Source organism: Hyla sarda, chromosome 2 (assembly GCF_029499605.1).
Source record: "Hyla sarda isolate aHylSar1 chromosome 2, aHylSar1.hap1, whole genome shotgun sequence".
Lineage (NCBI taxonomy): Eukaryota > Metazoa > Chordata > Amphibia > Anura > Hylidae > Hyla > Hyla sarda.
In genome coordinates this window covers 69,427,903-69,450,719 of record NC_079190.1, presented here as the reverse complement: position 1 = coordinate 69,450,719, position 22,817 = coordinate 69,427,903, and the positions used below count along the sequence as shown (strand labels likewise).

Sequence of the window (22,817 nt, the reverse complement as noted above, 5' to 3'; positions counted from 1 at the left end):
TGAGCTATGATTGGCTAAGGCTGCACATCGACCCCCCCCCCCCCCCCCCAGCACTCCAGACTGCATTTGCTTATTTTGGACTTCTGTCAGGCCAGCAGGAGTCCAAAGTCTGTGCAAGAGATGGGAGAAATGTGCTCTGGACAAGAGCCTAGTGGCAGCTTTTTTTAAACACAAATAAAACATAGAAAACTTAATTATTTTTAAACAAAGTACATTACTCTTTATTTACCATAAGGAGTGCATTTGAAAAAAAAATAAGTTTTAATGAGAGTGCCCATTTAACATCAGAAAAGAGCTAGTTCAGGTGACCTATCACAAAACAAGGTCATCGTCATAGTGGAGAGCAGTGTTAGAGAATAATGGAAAATGCTTCATCTTCCTTTTATGGATAGAAATTAGAATCAGCAATATATAAGCATTTACATTGGGGAGGGGACAGACCTGTCCAATGGACCAGGGCAAGCTATGCCTGTCTAGCCTGGGGATCTTCCCAGTTAAGGAGATTTTTTTTTTTTTCTAACATAGAACAAGAACAGCTTTACAAAAGTTCTAGGTACCGTGCCAATGAGTGGCTGCAGTAGTGACCCATGATTCACTTTAAGGGTAGGGTCCCACATAGCGCATCCACATCGTATTTGACTGCGGATTCGCTGCCTGCAGTCAGAGTGACTGCTGAGCAAACTCCTTCTGCATCCAGGTAGTGTGTCCGCTTGTGACTGCCGCAGGGAAATCTGCCTCTATGATCAGACACACAGAGCTACAGGGAGCTCACTTTGCCATTGCTTTGTGACTGCCGGCAGTATGATTCACATGCTCTGTGTATGACCGTACCTTTAGGGTACATTCACACATACCGTATCCATGCAGATTTGATCCTGTGTTCAACTATTTATTTGTAATGCGTTAACATGATGAAATCTGCAGCAGCAAATCCCCAGCAGATACGTGTGAATGTACTTTCTGGGCTTGTTCTCACGCAGGAAAATCAGGTGGAATCTGCAAGGTGTTTGCATTACATTCCATGCAGATTCTCTATGGAATCAGATTACCATTGATTTTAATAGGTTTTCGCGATTGTTCAGACAAAGTAATTTCTGCACCAAAATTTCCAACGCGGATCTGTATTGGGCATGCCAATTCTTCTGCCGGAATCTGCAAGTAATATCCCATAAAATCAATGGGGTTTAGAATTTTGTGCACCAAATTTCGTGCCAATTCCACTTCATTTTTTGTTTAATTTTACCATGAAGCAAAAAGAGGGTTTCTGCATACATTTTCCTCACCAATTCCTCAATGTTAGCATACCCTTAGGGGGAGATTTATTGTGCATAGGAACAGTTGACCAGTCGTCCATAGCAACCAATCTGATTTTATGTTAAATTTTTCAGAGGCCACTAGGAGACACAGTTCTGCTGAAGTGCTGCATCACTATTACTACCCCCCCCCCCCAGTGTGCAAAAAATTGCGCGAAAGCCCCATTCTAGTGAATAGAGGTGGCAACAGTTACTACAGAAATGTGTCCGGGAGCCACTCAGAAGGGTGTGCAGCACTACACTAGTACTGGTTCCCCTTTTTTTGCTCATTGGGCATCCAATAGGGTAGACCCCCAGCAGTGTTATGTAATAAAGTAATGGCCTATCGCAGCAATTTGCCTTCACTTAATAAAATGGGAATATCCCTTTAATTACTATTTGAATCTTTTTAATAGACTTTCCAGATGTGGTATTTAACACTACTTTAGAGGTTCTAAGACATCAATGACTCCTTCTGAGAAGGACAATAAGCTAAAGGCAGCCCTATACCTTCAATACCTAATGGCTATGTCAATGAAGAGATCAACTGGTGCCAGAAAGTTAAAGGAAATCTGTCATCAGAATCACCCGCACTAAACCTCTTACACAGGCTTGTAGTGCGGGTGATCCTGATTAAAATGCTTCTTAGCTGGTTAAAAATGGTTCAGCTGTTCTTCAGATATCTATATTTTTAGTTTTCTGTTATTCCCTGGCTTGGGACTCAGTGGGAGGTGTTATCATCTGGGACTCGGCCACACGTCATTCTAGCTGGGCGGAGCTGCCGCCCGGCTCATGAATATTCATGAACTTATCCTCGTAGTCTAACTCCTTTTTCTAGGTCTGGTGGGGAGGGCCGCGCATGCGCCGCGTTCCGTACACCCGGAAGCGGCGTTCTCCGCTGAACCATTGAACCAGGTAAGAAGCGTTTTAATCAGGATCACCCGCACTACAAGCCTGTGTAACAGGTTTAGTGCGGGTGATTCTGATGACAGATTTCCTTTAAACAGATTTGTAAATTACTTCTACTTAAAAATTTTAATCCTTCCAGTACTTATCCGCTGCTGTATACTACAGAGGAAGTTGAGTTGTTCTTTTCATCTGACCACGGTGCTCCCTGCTGACACCTGTCTATGTCAGGAGCTGTCCGGAGCAGGAGAGGTTTGCTATGGGGATTTGCTCCTACTCTGGACAGTTCCTGACATAGATGGAGGTGTCAGTAGAGATTAAAAGAACTACACCACTTCCTCTGTAGTATACAGCAGCTGATAAGTACTGGAAGGATTAAGGTTTTTAAATAGAAGTAATTTACAAATCTGTTTAACTTTCAAGCACCAGTTGGTATATGTTTATCTACTTCTTGGATGAGCAGTTTCTCAGTATTACAATCCCTTTCAACGGCACTCCTGCCACTTCCAGAGGTGTTGCAGAACATTACTCTACAATTACAACACATTACTCTGACTATTGCTCTGCAGTCAGTAAATCTGCAGAACCTTCTATATTCATTCCCTGTCTGCTCATGTGCCTGTAGCACTGTCCAACACAAGAAAGCACACCTCACTCTTCCCTCAATTTCCCAATTATATATATTTACTTATGAAAGGGAGATAGTGATGTAGACTGTAAGGGCTCGTCAGAGGTGAGAACATCACAAAGGGGGCAGGGCTAGAGCTCAGAGACAGCACCAAACTGAAAATGCAAGAACTACACAACTTCCCGTCAGGGGTATTTCAAGCAAAAACACACTGAAGCTAGTACAATTTGTATCAGAATCTCATATGCTATACCATACCATATGCATCAAATATGTTTAGGATACCTTATGTGTTAATACACCCATAAGTTGATATACAACCAACCTACTGTTGCTTTTTTAGGTGCTCTCCCCAAGCCTATGTTAAAAAAATAAATAAATAAATTAACCCCTTAAGGACGCAGCCCTTTTTCACCTTAAATGGGCACTGTCATGAAGTAAAAAAATTGATATGTTGTAGTTCTTAAGTACTACAACATATCTCTAATATACTTTAATTAAAAAAAGTGATTTTAAACAAGTTTAAAATCACTTTTAAATTCGGCCACTAGGGGTCGCCCTCCTAGTGGCCGAATGCATTCAGCAGTGACGTCACTACTGGATTTAGACTCATTTCAGCCTGTCGAAGTCGAAATCCAGTCACTGCGGTGCTCGCTCCCGCCTGTCAATCAAACAGGCGAGAGCGAGCATGCTGATAGCTGGGGCTGCACTGCCCACTGTCAGGCTGCTCCACTAGCCTCGCGCGTGGCCCCGCCCACCCCCGTTACCCTGTCCGGAGGCAGCGCGTGCACTCATTGCTGCGCTGATTCTCCGGATGGGCAAGTCTGATCTGAGGTCTTATAAGGGGAGCGGAATGTCTTCTTTTCGGCCGGTTGGAGGGAGGGGGTTGTTGCACGGCGGGGTCTGGGGGTGATGGAGTTTGGGGGAGCGAAATGTCTTTTTCGGGCGGGCGGAGTGAGAAGGGTGGGGGGTGTTGCGCGGTGGGGCCTGGGGGAGCGGGATCTGTGGCAGCTGTGGCTGAGACTGCTTACAGTTGTTTCCCCACTACAACTCCCAGCATGCCCTGACAGCCAATAGATGTCAGGGCAGGCTGGAAGTTGTAGTGGTGAAACAGCTGGAGGCACCCTGTATAGTTGAACTAAGGGCGGAAGTCAGGCCCCCCAGCAGGCGTCAGTGACGTCATGCCTGCCGGGGAAGTCTGCCTGGTAGTGAGCACATTACCAGGCAGAAATAAAAGCATTTTTAATATAGTAAAAAACAATGTAAAGGCAGGGAGGGGGTTAGGGATAGATGGGCAATAGGCAGGGACAGAAAGAAAAAAAAAAAGGGATGGTGGGCGCTACACTTTAAGGACTGAGCCCTTTTTCGCAATTCTGACCACAGTCACTTTACGAATTAATAACGCGAAAACGCTTTTACCGAATATTCTGATTCTGAGAGAGTTTTTTCGTGACATATTCTACTTTATTTTGGTGGTAAATTTTCGGCGTTACTTGCATCCTTTTTTGGTGAAAAATCCCAAAATTTCATGAAAATTTTTCATTTTTCTAACTTTGAAGCTCTCTGCTTGTAAGGAAAATGGATATTCCAAATAAATTTTATTTTTCTTCACAAATACAATATGTCCACTTTATGTTGGCATCATAAAATGGACATATTTTTACTTTTTGAAAAAATTAGAGGGCTTCAAACTAGAGCAGCAATTTTCAAAAAATTCATGAAAATTGCTAAATCTGAAGGGACAGATGTTACAGAACTACAACTCCCAGCATGCCTGGGCAGTCCAGGCATGCTGAGAGTTGTAGTTTGGCAACATCTGGAGGGCTACCGTTTGGGCACCACTGTAACAGTGGTCTCCAAACTGTGACCCTCCAGATGTTGCAAAACTACAACTCCCAGCAGGCCCAGACAGCCTTTGGCTGTATGGGCATGCTGGGAGTTGCAGTTTGGCCTTTCTAGTGGTTGCCACAGTAAAGATCGTTTTACTTTCACTTTCAATCTCCCCAACCCCCCCCTCCCACCGTCGATTCCCTACCTGATCCAGTATCCCCTGTCCTGCGCTGCCATTGGTCAGAACTCCGCGACCTCACTCCTATTCCTTAGGCTGATCGGGGCTGTTGCTGACCGCTCCGATCAGCCCTATTTTCCGGGTGATCGGGTCACCAGAGACCCGGTCAGCCCGGAATTGGAGAAAATTGCATGTCTGAATTGACATGTGATTTTTCTCCGATCGCCGACAATGGGGGTCTCAAGACCCCCCTGGGCGATTTGCCGGGGTGCCTGCTGAATGATTTCAGCAGGCATCCCGATCTGGTCCCCAACCGGCTAGCGGCGGGGACCGAAATTCCCACGGGCGTATGGATACGCCCTGCGTCCTGAAGAGGTTAAAAAAAAAAAAATATATATATAGAATAAAAAAAGGATTTGTGCAAAAACTTGTGTATATAATATCATGCCAATATTTGCTATAATTTATCCAGCTATGTTTATATTTGCCTGTCTCCATACTTGTTCAAAGCAAGAATAACACTACTTTTCACTTTTCATTAGCTTCAAAATTCTATCAGAGTTAGTCTCTAAAATATATATATATATATATATATATATATATATATATATATATATACTGCAAAACAAAGTGTGAGTGTAATATACAGAGATCCCTCAACTTACAATGGCCTCAACATACAATAGTTTCAACATACTTTTTTCTGGACCATTGTAACTTGAAACCAGACTCAACATACAATGCTACAGACAGTCCAGATCTGTGAAACGTGTCACAACTGGAGGAACTGACCAATCAGAATGGGCTTTTTACTGGTAAATCACCTGTATTACTGAAGTGTATGCACTGACTGGCTGTCTGGTAGCGCCCCCTACAGTACAGAGAGGAACTACAAGTTCTCTACTACTCTTTACCTGTGCCAGGGTTAGCTGCTCTTTTGGACACCAGGTGAGGGCGGCTCCATTTGAGACACTGTGTGTACTGTATAGGACCCTGAAGAAGCTCCTGTCCTCTACATAAACCATTGTTTCCCAACCAGGGTGCCTCCAGCTGTTGCAAAACTACAACTCCCAGCATGCCCGGACAGCCAACGGCTGTCCGGGCATGCTGGGAGTTGTAGTTTTGCAACAGCTGGAGGCACCCTGGTTGGGAAACACTGACATAGACAGTGATTACAGCTCCCAGCAGATCTTTATTACTTTTATATGTAAGAACTTGCTTTATATTTATTAGTTATCTACTTATTTTTCTTTAATCCTCACCTTTTTCCTATTTTTGGATGACATTTAGGTGGCTTCAGAACCAATTACCAGGTTTCCATAGAGTTCTGGTCTCAACATACAATGGTCTCAACTTACAATGGTCGTCCCGGAACCAATTAATATTGTAACTTGAGGGACCACTGTAATAGTATTATATGTATATGTATTTATTACAAGTAGAACTGGGCATTGAGTGGAGTCCTGGGCTGGTTTCATCCTGGTAGATGATTTAAGTGCTAGGTGTGAACGCAGACAGTGACACAGCATTATTTCCTCCGTCTCGCTACCAGTCGTGTATTTTCCCTGCCATCCTCCACTTGAGCTAAGATGTAAACTGAATTAAAATAGGTCAGAGATGCTGGCATGCTCGCGAATATTTGAAATGGCAGCTGCAACCTTTATGCCAAGTCAGAATTCAAAACAGCGGGGGAAGCAGCGCTAAGGGCAGGGAGGGAACGTGTTGCTGTGGCAACGATAGAATATGTTAGAATGAAAAGTTTCAGTGGAAATGTACAATGACCATGGAGAGGCAGGACAGGATGTGTGTGGCTCAGGATATTTGCTCGGACTTCAAAAGAATTTTTTATAATTTTTTTTAATTTTTTTTACTTTTCATTTTTTTTTTTTTAAATGTTCCTTTGACTTCGGAGCTGTTCCATTGGCAAAGTGTGGTGGCCCCAGCAAAATAAAGTTTCCAAGCTACGTAATGCATTTCTCTTCTGTGGACATTATAATGGCTTATGTAACTGTTCGCTGCGTGTTTTGATATCCTGCTTGAACCTTTAAAGGGTTACGAATAGTGAAAGGGTTATGTATGACAATTTACAGCCAAGTGACTATTGGATCTATACCCATACGTATTCATGGTTTTTAGTTTAAATATGTAAAAATAATACACATGTAAGGGCTGTATAAAGAAAAAAACAAACCTAAGAATAAAAAAACGTAAAAATCTTTGTGATATGTATGCTCAGGACAGGGCCCCGACACCTGGCAATCCCAGTCAATCATGGTCCCAGTGCCCACATATATAGACAACAGAACCAGAAGCAGACATCTCCATACAATGGCCCAGACTTACGATAAATGTCTGGTTCAGTGAGAGTAATGACTGGGATATATCAATACCAGGGTACTCTTTATATAGGAAAGACAGCGAAGGCAAGAAAGGAGGAGGAGTGGCCCCGTATGTGAAACGTAGCATAAAATCCAACCTAATACAAGTTAGTGAGACCAACATAGTCAGTTTGGGTTACATTGCAGTTTGGTAATCATACAGTAACTTGAGTAGGTGGGATTTATAGACCGTTTGGCCAAGTAAAGGACATTTTGATCACTTTTTATTAAATTATTAGTGAGGCAGGATTACCAAAAAGCAGTAATTTTGGTAAGATTATTATTTTTTTTACAGTGTTCAACTTGCAGTATCAATGACATGGTAATTTTATACTCCAGGTCGGTATGATTATGGCAATACCTCACCTATGTACTTTATTTGGTGGTTTATGACTTGTACACTGTAAAATCTATTTTTGATAACAAAAATCTTGTTAGTGCATCACTATTTTCTGAGAGCTGTTTTTTTTATTTTTATACCGACAATGTTGTGTGATGGCAATTTTTTTCTGTGAGGAGTTGACGTTTTTAGTGGTACCATTTTGGGCTACATGGGACATTTTGATCACTTTTTATTTTAGTTTTACGGAGGCGGCAGTGATATAAAGCCATAAATTTGACAAGGTTTTAATTAATGTTAAAATTTTACTGTGTTCATCGTATGGGTTAAATGATGTCATAGTTTTATTGCTTGGGTTGTTACGGATGTGGTGATAACAAATGTGTATATCATTTTTGGGGGGAGGGAAAGGTAGATTGTGTATGTTTGTTTATTTATTTATTTTATTTATTATTTATATTTATTTATTCTTTAATATTTACTGTATATATATATATTTTTTTTACTATAACTTTTTTTTTCCCACTAGGGGACTTGACACATAATACATTGCAGTACAGATCTGTATTTCACTGACACGCATAGCAGGTCAGACTATGCCCTGCGCAGAGCCTGATCGGCTTCTGTAGCCAGGTAACCAGTGGCTGTTCGGAGGTCTCTGGTTGCCATGGCTACCAATGAGACCCCACAATCACATTGCAGTGTCTCATTGGAGAACAGAGGGAGCTCCCTCCCTCTGTCACCGATGATCGGTGCTGCGGTCACACGCAGCACTGAAGGGGTTAACGGTCAGGATCGGAGCTCCGCTCCTGACAGTTGCAGCGGGTGCACAGGAAAAATGGACGCATATATATGTATTAGGGATTGGCCGATTATCGGTTTGGCCGATATTATCGGCCGATAATCACAATTTTGGACATTATCGGTATCGGCAATTACCTTGCCGATATGCCGATAATGCCCCGCCCCCCAGCCAGAGACGACCGTCGCCACCGCTGCCCCATTGCCTCCCCCCATCCTCTGCCCCATTGCCTCCCCCCATCCTCTGCCCCATTGCCCCCCCCCCCATCCTCTGGCCAAATGCTGCTGCCCCATCACCTCCCCCCCCCCATCCGCTGCCCACATACCACCGCCGCCCCATCGCCTCCCCCCATCCCCGGTGTTATAATTACCTGTTCCCGGGGTCCGCGATCCTTCTGGCTCCTGTGCTGTTGCTGTGCGCTGCGTAATGACGAGTTACGTCCCCAACGCGACGTCACAGTCAGTGCGCACAGTGACAGCGCAGGACGCCGACGGAGCCAGAAGTATCGCGGACCCTCGGTAACAGGTGATTATAACACCGGGGATGGGGGGAGACAATGGGGCGGCGGCGGTATGTGGGCAGAGAATGGGGGGGGGGGGCGGTGGCGGTATGTGGGCAGAGGATGGGTGGGGGGAGGCGATGGGGCAACTGTGGTGGTTAGACTCAGGACCCCAGGACAGGCAGGGGGAGAGAAGCAGACGGCGAAGGCAGTCTCTGGCACCACAAAAGCCGCTGCAGTTCATTGATTTAAAGCACCCGCTTTAAATAATTGATCTACAACGGATTTTGCCTGAAAGGTGACAGATTATCGGTATCGGCCCTAAAAAATCGATATCGCTCGATCCCTAATATATATGTCCATTTACGGGAAAAAGTTAATTTAAGAGTCACGCCACAAATCAAAGCAAAAATCGACTTTTCTAAAATAAGATTAGTGGTAAATTAGTCCCTATCAGACTGGAACAGTTTCAATGGAGTCCAGGAAAACTGGGCTACTTAAAGGTTGCATTATTAAAAGGCAACAGGTAATTGTGTTAGGATTGTCAGTAAAAGCAAAAAAAGAAGAGGCCTCTGTGGTACTCCGCAGAAGTGGCCAAAATCATAAAAATCAAAAAGCTAGCATTCATTAAATTTTTTTTTTTTTTAAATTCAATAAAGATAGGGACATCTATAAGATAAGGCAGAAAGAGGCCAAGCAAGTTATAAAAGTTTCTAAAGTGTATGCAGAAAAGAAACTAGCTCAGTCAGTGAGGAAAGGTGATAATTCTTCAGATATATAAATGAAAAAAGGAAATTAAAACAAGAAATAACTAAGTATAAAACAGAGGAAGGACTAGACGACTGTCCAATAAATATTTCTCTTCAGCTTTTACTGAAGAAAATGAAGGAAAAAGGACCCCAGTTAGGGACAAAGACTGATAAATTGTTTGATGCATGTGTCTTTACAGAGGAAGAGGTTCTAAGTCAACAACATGGGTTTACTTCAGGGAGATCATGTCAAACTAATCTTATTGATTTTTTTGACTGGGTGACTAAAACAATAGATGGCGGAGGGGCAGTAGACATCGCATATCTAGATTTTAGTAAGGCTTTTGACACTGCCCCACATAGAAGACTTATCAATAAACTACAGTCATTGAGCTTGGACTCCCATATTGTTGAGTGGATTAGGCAGTGGCTGAGTGACAGACAACAGAGGGTTGTAGTCAATGGAGTATATTCAGAGCAAGGTCTTGTTACCAGTGGGGACCTCAGGGATCTGTACTGGGACCAATATTGTTTAATATCTTCATTAGTGATATTGCAGAAGGCCTTGATTGTAAGGTATGTCTTTTTTATCTTCTGGTGACACAAAAAATTGTAACAGGGTTGATGTTCCTGGAGGGATACGCCAAATGGAAAAGGATTTGGGTAAACTAGAGGAATGGTCAGAACTCTGGCAACTAAAGTTTAATGCGGATAAGTGCAAGATAATGCACCTGGGGCGTAAAAAGAGTATAGACTATGTGATACAGTCCTAACCTCACTATCTGAGGAAATAAATCTAGGAGTCATTATTTCAGGAGACTTGAAGGTAGGCAGACAATGTCATAGAGCAGCGGAAAATTCTAGCAGAATGCTTGGGTGTATAGGGAGAGGTATTAGCAGTAGAAAGAGGGAAGTGCTCATGCCACTGTACAGAACATTGGTGAGACCTAATTTGTAGTATTGTGCGTAGTACTGGAGGCCGTATCTGCAGAAGGATATAGATATTTTGGAAAAATTTCAGAGAAGACCTACTAAACTAGTACATGGATTGAATTTACCAGGAAAGGATAAAGGACCTTAACATGTATAGCTTGGAAGAAAGAAGAGACAACGGGGATATGATAGAAACTTTTAAATACATAAAGGGAATCAACACGGTAAAGGAGGAGAGGATATTTAAAAGAAGAAAAACTACCACAAGAGGACATCGTTTTAAATTAGAGGGGCAAAGGTTTATGCAGTAATATCAGGAAGTGTTACTTTACTGAGAGAGTAGTGGATGCATGGAATAGCCTTCCTGCAGAAGTGGTCGCTGCAAATACAGAGAATGAGTTTAAACATGCATGGGATAAGCATAAGGCTATCCTTTATATCAGATAGGGACAAGGGCTATTCATAAGCATTCATAATATTGGGCAGAGTAGATGGGCCAAATGGCTCTTATCTGCCGACACATTCTATGTTTCTATGTCTACTTCTTAGACAGTGCAAACTAAGATGGACACTGTTCAAATGTGCCAGATGTATCACAAAGTATCAGGCTGATTTATAGTCTGAAGATGTTCTAGTCTGTTTAAAACCAAACTATTAGTTTGTTTACATCAAACCAGAATGGTGCACCAAATTTGTGGTGCTTGTAAGCCATGCCCCCTTTTACTGAAACCACACCGCTTTAGTCAGACCTGGCAAAATAGGCTCTAAAAGTGTCTTAAATTCATGTTAAATGTGGCACAAATAATGTAAGATATAATGTAAGCAATGAAGTTTTTTGGTGCAAATTATGCTTGAATTTTGGCGCATTTGTAATAGTAAATTTTAGACTTTAATTAGTATATCCTTAATGCTTGCTGCACAAGATTTATACATTGACTAAAACAATAAAATTGTATACAGTAAGCGCCCTCTAGTGGTGGCTGCAGGTAGATATATTTTTTGTTATTTAAAGAGAACTTGTGGCCCCTTCAAAAAAAAGTAGCATCCTTGAAGAACCGCTGTTCCACAGATTCCTAAATCAGCGATTATTGAAGTGGGCTCTCTCGCGTGAGCACCTGTGTCTACTGAGCGCTCAAGTGACCACGATCCATACATATTCAAATCCAGCCAGCAGGCCCGCCTCCAGTGTGCAATTGGCTGAACCAAATGAGCACAGATCACACAGATGGATGGAGTTCTATGGAACTCCATTGATCTGTATGAGGAATCTAATGATTCCTCCTAAAAGTCCCCTAAGGGACTAATAAAGTGTAACAAAAAAAGTTAAATAAAAGTTTAAAAAAACATTAATTAACCACTTCCATATTAAAAGTTTAAATCACCCTCCTTTCAAAGTTGATCGCCGCATCTAAAGTGAAAGTTAATAAGTGCCGGTTAGCTCAGGGGGCTGTTCGGGATCGCCGCAGTGAAATCGCGGCATCCTGAAAAGCTGTAGGACACGAGGAGGGTCCGCTTGCCTGCCTCCTGGTGTCCGATCGCCGAATGAATGCTCAGTGCCTGAGATCCAGGCATGAGCAGTCAAGGGGCAGAATCATTGATCAATGGTTTCCTATGAGAAACCATTGATCAATGTAAAAAATCAGTGTGTGCAGTGTTATAGCCCCTATGGGAGCTATAACACTGCAAAAAAAAAAAATTACAAAAAAAGTGAATAAAGATCATTTAACCCCCTTCCCTAATAAAAGTTTGAATCACCCCCCTTTTCCCATAAAAATAAAAAATAAAATAATGTGTAAAAAAAAAAACGTGGTATCGCCGCGTGCGGAAATTTCCAAATTATAAAACTATATTGTTAATTAAACCGCATGGTCAATGGCGTACGCGCAAAGAAATTCCAAAGTCAATTTTTTTGTCACTTTTTATATCATGAAAAAATGAATAAATAGCGATCAAAATGTCCGGTCATTACAAAAATGGTACCACTAAAAACTTCATACCGCCCCGTACGTGGAAAAATAAAAAAGTTGTAGGGGTCAGAAGATGACAATTTTAAACATATAAATTTTCCTGCATGTAGTTATGATTTTTTCCAGAAGTACGACAAAATCAAACCTATATACATAGGGTATCATTTTAATCATATGGACCTACAGAATAAATATAAAGTGTAATTTTTACCGAAAAATGTACTGCGTAGAAACGGAAGCCCCCAAAAGTTACAAAATGGTGTTTTTTCTTCAATTTTGTTGCATAAAGATTTTTTTTTTCCCGTTACGCTGTAGATTTTTGGGTAAAATGACTAATGTCATTACAAAGTAGAATTGGTGGTGCAAAAAATAAGCCATCATATGGATTTTTAGGTGCAAAACTGAAAGAGTTATGTTTTTTTTAAAGGTAAGGAGGAAAAAATGAAAGTGCAAAAATGGAAAAACCCCGGGTCATGAATGGGTTAAAAAAAGGAGGCAGGGCAATGCATTTTCGGTTTCAGTTTTCGGCCAAGCACAGCCTAAATTTTCGGTTTCTGTCCAAAATTTCCCTTTCGGTGCATCCTTAATTTTAATAGTTCGACATTGCTGAATGCTGCGATATATAATCTTTGTTTATTTTAGTTAAAAAAAAATTTAATGGGAAAAAGCAGGTGATTCAAACTTTTATTATGGGAAGAGCTTATTAATGTTTATTTAATTTTTATATTCACTATTTTTTTTTTAGTCCCCATAGGGAACTGTTGCTTGCAATCTTTCTTGCAATAGCACAGCATTGATAAGTGTTATTGGCACTCTTATGGTACAGAGCACATTAAAGGGGTACTCCGGTGCAGACATCTTATCCCCTATCCACAGAATAGGCCGCCCCCTCCATGTATCTCTATGGGAGAGCCAGAGATACACAATCTCTCCCATAAAGATACATGCAGGGGTGTGTCGGCCACAGCTTCATGCCATGGTTGACTGTAATCCATGCATGGGAGAGTGTCGGGCAGGTGATCGTGGGGGTCAGTCACTTATCTCTTATCCTGTGGATAGGGGGATAAGATGTTCTGCATCGGAGTACCCCTTTAAGAGGGACCTCCAACCATCTTCTTAGCTCATCGGGTCCCCAAGATTGCACTGTAGCGGTCCCTATCAGCCGCAACCCACCGGCAGCGCTTTTTTTTTTTTTTACCAATTTTAGGTCCTGCGGTCAACTTTAATGGCAGGATCCATAGGGTTCATGTGTGCCCAGCCTGTAGCAGCCATGTCTCACTGGCTTTGAAGCAGCAAGCTTTTCTGAAAAGGGGGTTGGTTGGCCAAAAAAGTTTGGAAACCTCTGAGTCTAGACTCTAGACTGTCAACAGGGTGGTTACCACCACTCAGTTTTCAATTAAGAAATCTCTCAGTATCATGTTCCATTGACAGCAGTGGTGACCGCCCCCTTGGCAATCCATAGACTGCAACAATGTCCATAGGCTGCCAAGGGGGCGGTCACCACTGCTGTCAATGGGACGTGAACCTGAATGCTTTCTACACTGAGATCGGGATGTATACTGTACATTGGAATCTTTTCCGGGCATATATGCTAAAAAAAAGACAAAATTATGTAGGAATGAGACCTTATGTGACTTTCGGATTTCTGTATTGGGGACATGTAAATACATTTCTGTATTGTAGATAATAAAATTTAGTAAATTATGTATTGTATTGAGGTATTTATTTATTATTTTTTTTAATAAAATATATTATACAATGTAATCCTTAGCTATGATACAATGTAATCCTTAGCTTTGTGGTGTTTTAAGGATAAAGAAAATAAACCACCAAAATAAGTTTACATCCTAGAGTCGTCTTCTGTCAGGTCATTAGAAATTCTATTATAAACTGTATCTTCAATACATCTGTTTTCCCATCTGCATGGATAGGATACACAGCTCCCCTAGGGCTTCTCACCAAGTATTCCCAGATTTCTGAATGGCAAATCTGCCTTGTTTTGCAACTATATTGGGGTGGGCTACATAGAGCTTCATAACAGGGCAGATCCGTCATTCAGAAGCCTAGAAAAGCTGTGTAACAACCATGCTGTAAGACAGTGTTCCCCAAACAGTGTGCCTCCAGCTGTTGCAAAACTACAACTCCCAGCATGCCCGGACAGCCTTTGGCTGTCCGGGCATGCTGAGGGTTGTAGTTTTGCAACAGCTGGAGGCACACTGCTTGAGAAACACTGCTGTAAGAATTGCGATTTCCCATTCACTTGGATGAGGTTTAGGTGCAATACCAGACACAGCCTGTGGACAGAAGTGACGCTCTTCCTCATAGAGCAGCCTCCTTTTTAATCTATAACCCCGTTTCGGAAGAAATTACCCTAACATTTGCTCTAAATCATGTAAACCCGTACAAATACAAAATTCTTTGTGCGTTTTTGACAGGTATTCCGAATACAAGGTATACGTATATGGTAACGCTGCCACCTTTTCCCATTGAACTCTGACTCTTTAGCCAGAAAATCGCCGTAGCTTGTGAATCGGTCATACTTGTCCCCTGCTTTATATCGCAGCAATAATCCATTTTGCAGGAGAGGAGTCTGAACTCTTGGTAATTCAAAAAGCATGTGTGTGTGTGTGTGTGTTGTGTGTGTGTTCGATGGGAAATGAAACAAAAGTTGTATTCACGGGCTGCGGAGAGAAAATTAAAACCCTGTTTTGTAATCGGCTTATCCCCAAAGTGCAAGAATTCAGGCTCTTAGCAGAGACCGGTCACAGAATTCAGCAAGTGCTTCAAATGGCATCTTTAAGCTCTTTGCAGCGAGGGCCGCTTAACCCTTTCTGGCCCTGACACGACTGCCCTACTTCTTTTGGCACCCGGGAAGTGGTGTCTTTCTTGCTGTATTGTAGTATAGGTCGGTAGTGTGTTCTGTGCTTTATGATTTCGATCAGGGTGCAGCAGATAATGAAAAGGTCTGGTCAAAAAATTTTAAGCCTCATCCTTTCAATATTTTGGAGGATTTCTTGGAAAACCTAAATATCGCCCTTCAGAGCGGTTCTTGCTTGTCCTGAATGGCAGATCTCTATCTCACTGTGAGTCCCAAGCACAGGCAAAACCACTACAACCATGAAGGGGATTTATCCCCTTATTAATCAGGGGGTACTGATCGAGGGTACGATCACGCTGCATTCCTGACCCCACATTAATTGTATCTGTCGGTGTCCTGCCAAAAGGGATTCCAGTGTATACTGTTAAAGGGGTTATCCAGGAATAGAAAAACACAGCTAATTTCTTTAAAAAAACAGCTCTCCATCTGTCTCCAGGTTAGGTCTGGTTTTATAACTTGGCTCCATTCACTTCAATGGAACTGAGCTGCAGGACCACACCCAACCTAGAGACAGACGGGGAGCTGTTTTTTAAAAAAAAGTAGTTGTGTTTTTCTATTCCTGGATAACCCCTTTAATGGGAGCAGCGGACCCCATTCATTTCTATGGCAGAACAGAGTCACCTAGTGACTCCTTTCCCGGGTGTATGCGTTATTTCAAAAGCGCAGAAGCCCCCACGTTATAAGTCCGCTTAAAATAGCAGATATGTCCCAAAAGAAGACACAATTGGTGACTAGGTCCAGCCATAAAAGTGAAGGTGGTCATTCACTTACGTCAGCATGCCGATGGATACGATTAATAGGGCAGGATTGTTCCCTGACAGCAAGGTCAGGAGTTGAGCCCTCACCACCACCACCACCAATCTGATATCGACAGTGCATCCACTGACATTGTAGGAAAGTGTCCCTGTCCTTTAACAAAAGATTTAGTTACATAGTTCGAAAGGTTGAAAAAAAGAAGAGTCCATTTCAACCTAAAACCATACTGTGTTGATCAAGAAGAAGACAAAAACCCCATGAGGCTGATGCCAATTGCCCTCAGGGGAGGCTATCAGCTTGATGTTTTAATACAGTGGTGATAGTAGTCAACAAAGATAGGGAGTCAGTTCTGGGAGTTATAGTGCGAAGCAAGAACGAGAGGCTATAAGAAAGCAGGCTGAACGGAGTAACCTATAGAGAGGAGACGCGCATATATCCTCCCATACTAACTACTTTGGCACCACTGAGAATTTTAACCCAGTGTGTGGGGTATATCTCTTAAGCCAAATAAAGAATAACAATTTTAGAGGGGGTTCAAGTAAGGGTTTTCCCCGAAAGGGGGGTTAACCCTTAAAGGTTGTACAGTATATGTTTGTTGGCCCTGGAACCTCCCAGGGATTGTTCTTGTACTGTCACTTGACTACTTAGCCCAGAAAGAGCAAAGATTTACATGAATAAATGACAAGTTATCCTGGAAGTTTTCCAATAAAACTATATATCAATCTGCTCAGCTCCTCCTGCTATATATCATATTTTCAGTGTGACAGCTTCCATTTAATAATATAACCAGTCTAGTTATTGTGTATGGTGGAGATAGAGAGGCACAGATACCATTCCATCATTAAATACCATCAGAATATTCTCCATTAGTAATATGGACAAGAGACCTTCTGATAAGCAGCAGCTCCTGCTTAGGTCTCTTGCCATCTAAATTTTTTTTTTTAAAGTGGGTAGGCACAAAATAAAAAATAAGGGGCCCACTGCCCAATCGCCTGCCGTTCCAATTGTGCCCGGGTTGCTGCTGCTTACCACTTCTTGGCCTCTGTTTCAACACACAAGAAATGCCAGCTCAGCCAATTTTTACTAAGGATCCCTCAAATTTAATTATTTATGATGAAACTGACCCTTTTTTAGAAAAGAGGCACCAAAACTGGACTGAAAGCTGGAAAATGCAGATTTTCACACATGGTGCCAAGTCCACATCTAATGTGATACTTGCTTAGTCCCACAGCTCTATTAAGTTCATGTCCCAAGACTCTGTTGGCATGAGCTGCCCAGAAACCAGGACCGGAAATACTTCTTTGTACAGATACAGTGATCCCTCAACTTACAATGGCCTCAACATACAATAGTTTCAACATACAATGGTCTTTTCTGGACCATTGTAAGTTGAAACCAGACTCAACATACAATGTTACAGACAGTCCAGATCTGTGAAACGTGACAATGGCGCAAAAACTGACCAATCAGAATGGGCATTTTACTGGTAAAACCCCTGTATTACTGAAGCGTATGCACTGACTGGTGTCTGGTAGCGCCCCCTACAGTACAGAGAGGTATTACATGTTCTGTACACTTTACCTGTACCAGGATTAGCTGCTCTTTTGGACACCAGGATAGGGCGACTCCATGTTACTTTTTTAGGACGTTGCATGTACTGTACAGGACCCTGAAGAATCTCCTGTTCTCTACATAGACCAGTGTTTCCCAAGCAGGGTGCCCCCAGCTGTTGCAAAACTACAACTCCCAGCATGCCCGGACAGCCTTTGGCTGTCCGGGCATGCTGGGAGTTGTAGTTTTGCAACAGCAGCAGGCTCCCTGCTTGGGAAACACTGACATAGACAGTGATTACAGCTCCCAGCAGATCTTTCTTACTTTTATATGTAAGGATTTGCTTTATCTATATTAGTTATCTACTTATTTTTCTTTAATCCTCACTTTTTCCTATTTTTGGATGACATTTTGGTGGCTTCAGATCCAATTAGCAGGTTTCCATAGAGTTCTGGTCTCAACATACAATGGTTTCAACATACAATGGTCGTCCTGGAACCAATTAATATTGTAACTTGAGGGACCACTGTATAGCGCTGATGCTTTGCTTAATCTTTGCCATCTTATTTGTGAATGTTTTTCCAGATTTTACTTGTGTTTATACATTCCTGGTGAAAATAACAGTAGACACCTGTGTATTGTTAATATAACACATTATACAGTATCTACTATACAGGTGTGATATTGTGTTCTCACAACATCTGGATACACCATGTAAGGAGCTGGGAGGGGGATATCATTTTTTTTTTTTTTTTTTTTTTTTTTTTTAGGCTGCTAATACCCCGATGTGAACTGTTTTGAGCATCTGTGTCTTTGATTTCAGCTGTAAACTAGAAATGAGACGTATCGCCGCATTTATCGTACTATACACGAGGCGTTAGGAAAGCAGGGAGTGGGCGGATGTATAGACAGATGCCAAGGAAACGCGCTTTTCATGTGTTTGTCTTTTTCTCCCTCCCCCTGTTTGATCCACGGAGTGTCGTTAGCCGGTGAAATCTGCAGGGTGAGGGACACGGTGGGGTTAATCTCGGGTGGCTCGCCCCTCCTGTTGTACCCAATTAGCTGCCGCCCCGTTAGAAGCATTTTCTCCTCTGAGCATTTCAATTACAGGCAATCATATCTGAAGTAATGAGAACTACTCAGAGCTATTTTATGAGACGTATACTGGGAATTGGCCTGCAGAACCTAATTGCTGATATTATATATCAAAGATTCCATTCGAGAACATTTTATATCCTTTTGATTTTGCATCATAATAATGTAGCGAAACTTGCTCATCTTCTAGGCTATGTGCCAGGGCGACATGGTTAAAGGGGGTTATCCAGAAAAAAACTTTTTATATATATATATATATATATATATATATATATATATATATATATATATATATATCTCAACTGGCTCCAGAAAGTTAAACAGATTTGTAAATTACTTCTATTAAAAAATCTTAATCCTTTCAGTACTTATGAGCTTCTGAAGTTTAGGTTGTTCTTTTCTGTCTAAGTAATCTCTGATGACTCGTGTCTCGGGAACCGCCCAGTTTAGAAGAAGTTTGCTATGGGAATTTGCTTCTAAACTGGGCGTTTCCCGAGACACGTGTCATCAGAGAGCACTTAGACAGAAAAGAACAACCTTAACTTCAGAAGCTCATAAGTACTGAAAGGATTAAGATTTTTTTATAGAAGTAATTTACAAATCTGTTTAACTTTCTGGAACCAGTTGATATATAAAAAAAAGTTTTTTTCCTGGAATACCCCTTTAAAATATCCCCAGTGATCTATAGACTTAGACCTATGTAAGAGTGAAATAGATGGAAACCTACTTTTAATCATGACCTTAGGACAGTGGTCCCCAAACTGTGGCCCTCCAGATGTTGCAAAACTACAACTGCCAGCATGCCTGGACAGCCAACGGCTGTCCAGGCATGCTGGGAATTGTAGTTTTGCAACATCTGGAGGGCCACAGTTTGTGGACCACTGCCTTAGGAAATGTTTTTGACCATGTACATAGACTTTAAAAAAAATATATATATAAAAAAAGTCCAGAATTCTTTGTTTGGCCTAGTTTGGATGATAGAAAAACAAGAATGTATTTCAATTTTGTATAACTGCTAGAGATGAGCGAACTTACAGTAAATTCGATTCGTCACGAACTTCTCGGCTCGGCAGTTGATGGCTTATCCTGCGTAAATTAGTTCAGCTTTCAGGTGCTCCGGTGGGCTGGAAAAGGTGGATACATTCTTAGGAAAGAGTCTCCTAGGACAGTATCCACCTTTTCCAGCCCACCGGAGCACCTGAAAGCTGAACTAATTTATGCAGGATAAGTAATCAACTGCCGAGCCGAGAAGTTCGTGACGAATCGAATTTACTGTAAGTTCGCTCATCTCTAATAACTGCATTTTGAAAAACATAACTTTCTATCCATGTAGTCACATGCAAACACATTTTTTATTTACAGTATTTATTTATTTATTTTACCTTTTTTTTTTATGGTACTAATTTAGGAATATAAATTAATAAATTTTGCTCTGTTGAAGCATAAGTAACATATAACCTTTATTCTCTGGGTCAGTAAAATTAGTGATAACCAGATGTAGGGATTTATGATTTACTAAGTTTGCACAATTAAAACACCTTAAAATGTATATTAATGAATATATATTTATTTATTGTTGCTGCATTCCGAGGGTAGGTTTGCACTTGTTTGGAGGCTTTGTTTGCTATTTTGTTCATTTGCTTGGTCTGGATACAGAAGAACAAAACAAAATAAATAAAAAAAGCTGCACAACAGACACCATTGACTTTACTGGAGTCCGTCATTTTGCTGGTATTTAACTGGACAAAAACTCATATTTTTTATAGAACCATTTTAAAGTATATGAATTTTTTTTTTTTTTTTTTTTATAGTGTGTTAACTTCATTGTTTGGATCATTTTAAAGGGAAACTCCGGTGGAAATCGTTTTTTTCTTTTCAAATCTACTGTTTTCCAGTCTGACCACAGTGCTCTCTGCTGACACCTCTGTCTATGTCAGGAACTGTCCAGAGCAGGAGAGGTTTGCTATTGGGATTTGTTTGTACTCTGGACAGTTCCTGAGACAGACAGAGGTGTCAGCAGAGAGCACTGTGGTCAGACAGAAAAGAACTGCACAATTTTCTCTGTAGTATACAGCAAGCATGCAGTAAAGGATTAAGATATATATATATATATATATATATATATATATATATATATATATATATATATATTTTTTTTTTTTTAAATAGAAGTAATTTACAAATCTGTTTAACTTCCTGGAGCCAGTTGATATGAAAGAATTTGTTTCCCACTTGAGTACCCCTTTAAGCCCAGTAGGCATACTGCTATGGCAACACTTCTGCACTCCACAATTGCATTGCTGTTGACCAGTACATGGGGGGTTAAATGACCAGGTTTACAGCCATTGCAGCAGGGTGGCATATTGTATATCACAGCTGGCTCAGACTCTCAGACTGCAGGTAGTGCAGACACAGCTTCCTCTGGACCTAACCAGCCTAAATGGAAGTATATTTTCTTGACCAGGCACAGTGCCATTCTCTTGGTAGTGTCTATGTCTGGTATTGCAAACTGGTCTTGTTAACTTGAATGGGTTGGAGCTGCACTAAGAAGACATTCCAGGCACCACTGCAACCAAAAGTACTGCGCTGTATCTAGTGAACAATGAAGGGAATGCAGTGTTTGTCTGCTGCTTTTTGAGGTATTTTGAGCCAGACCCCATCAATAGGCCCAAAAATATTCTCGTTCCATAATATATCTGTATAGCTGCCGTAGCTTCTATTTTCTGCTAGAAGGCTACAAATCCCTTACTACCCTTCACATTTCTAAAGGAGTTGTCATACAATTTTTTTTTAAATGTTAATAGATGCAAAGCTTGTCTGAAAAAGTAAAAAAAAAAAAAAGAGTACTCACATGCCATGATTCCCCGCCGATGCCATTCTGACAGTGTCTGGTCCCTGCTGTTGAGCAATTCCTGGTTTTCTTCTCAACACAAGTAAGTGCCTGCTCAGCCTAGCATTGCCCGAGGTAGTCAGTGGCGGAGACCTTTGTGGCTTTGGTTGGCTGAGCAGGCACTGTTGGAAAAGTAGTGGCACGCCGCAGGTGAGTACTGTCTAATATCGTCCTATTATTGAGTTCTTTGTAGTAGGCCCCTAGTTGATTCTGCAGATAGACAGAAATGTCTCATTTACCAATGCAAAAACCACACAGAGCTCCTAATATCCTGCTTTAATTTATATCTTGCATAAAAATCCAGTACGGTACTATTACCTAGTGGTAGTCTTACTCCATATAATATATATATATATATATATATATAACATCCAATTGGTATAGGTCACAGCAAAAAGTATGCAGACTCCCAATTTCAAAAAGGCTGTGGTCTTTATTTAGGTCATCAGCAATGCAACGTTTCGGCTATAGTGTAGCCTTTGTCAAGCATGCTTGACAAAGGCTACACTATAGCCGAAACGTTGCATTGCTGATGACCTAAATAAAGACCACAGCCTTTTTGAAATTGGGAGTCTGCATACTTTTTGCTGTGACCTATACCAATTGGATGTTCTATATCTGGACTGGTTATCCGGATGGTCACGGGCATAAGAGCAGGGACTAGTGCTGTCTTCCTCCTTGGACGTATATATATATATATATATATATATATATATATATCTATAAAACTCAACTTGTGTGTATGTATATATGTGTGTATGTTCCACAAAAACGTCCAAACGACTAAAGATAATAACATGAAACTTGGCCACATGTTACTTATATGTCAACAACAAACATAGGATAGGTGATTTAACCCTTACTCACCCCCATTTGCCAGGGGCAGGGTTTATGTTTAAAGTCCCATACAAATCAATGGGAAATATATGTTACTGCATAACTTCCAAACGGCTGGAGATATTTCGATAATACTTGGTCACATGTTACTGATATGTCCACTTAAAATATAGGATAGTCAATTTAACCCTTAACTACCCCCATTTGTGAGGGTCGGGGTTTTTGTTTAACGTCCCATGCAAATCAATGGGAAATGTATGTTCTCACATAACTTCTGTACGGCTGGAGCTATTTCAATACCTGGTACA

At 41.3% G+C, this 22,817-nt stretch overlaps 1 protein-coding gene across 1 annotated transcript in view; it reads left to right on the top strand.

The window, feature by feature from the left end:
• MRPS31 (mitochondrial ribosomal protein S31) overlaps positions 1-22,817 on the top strand; it is a 112,177-nt gene that overhangs the window by 42,204 nt on the left and 47,156 nt on the right. The gene's annotated exons all lie outside the window — the stretch shown is intronic.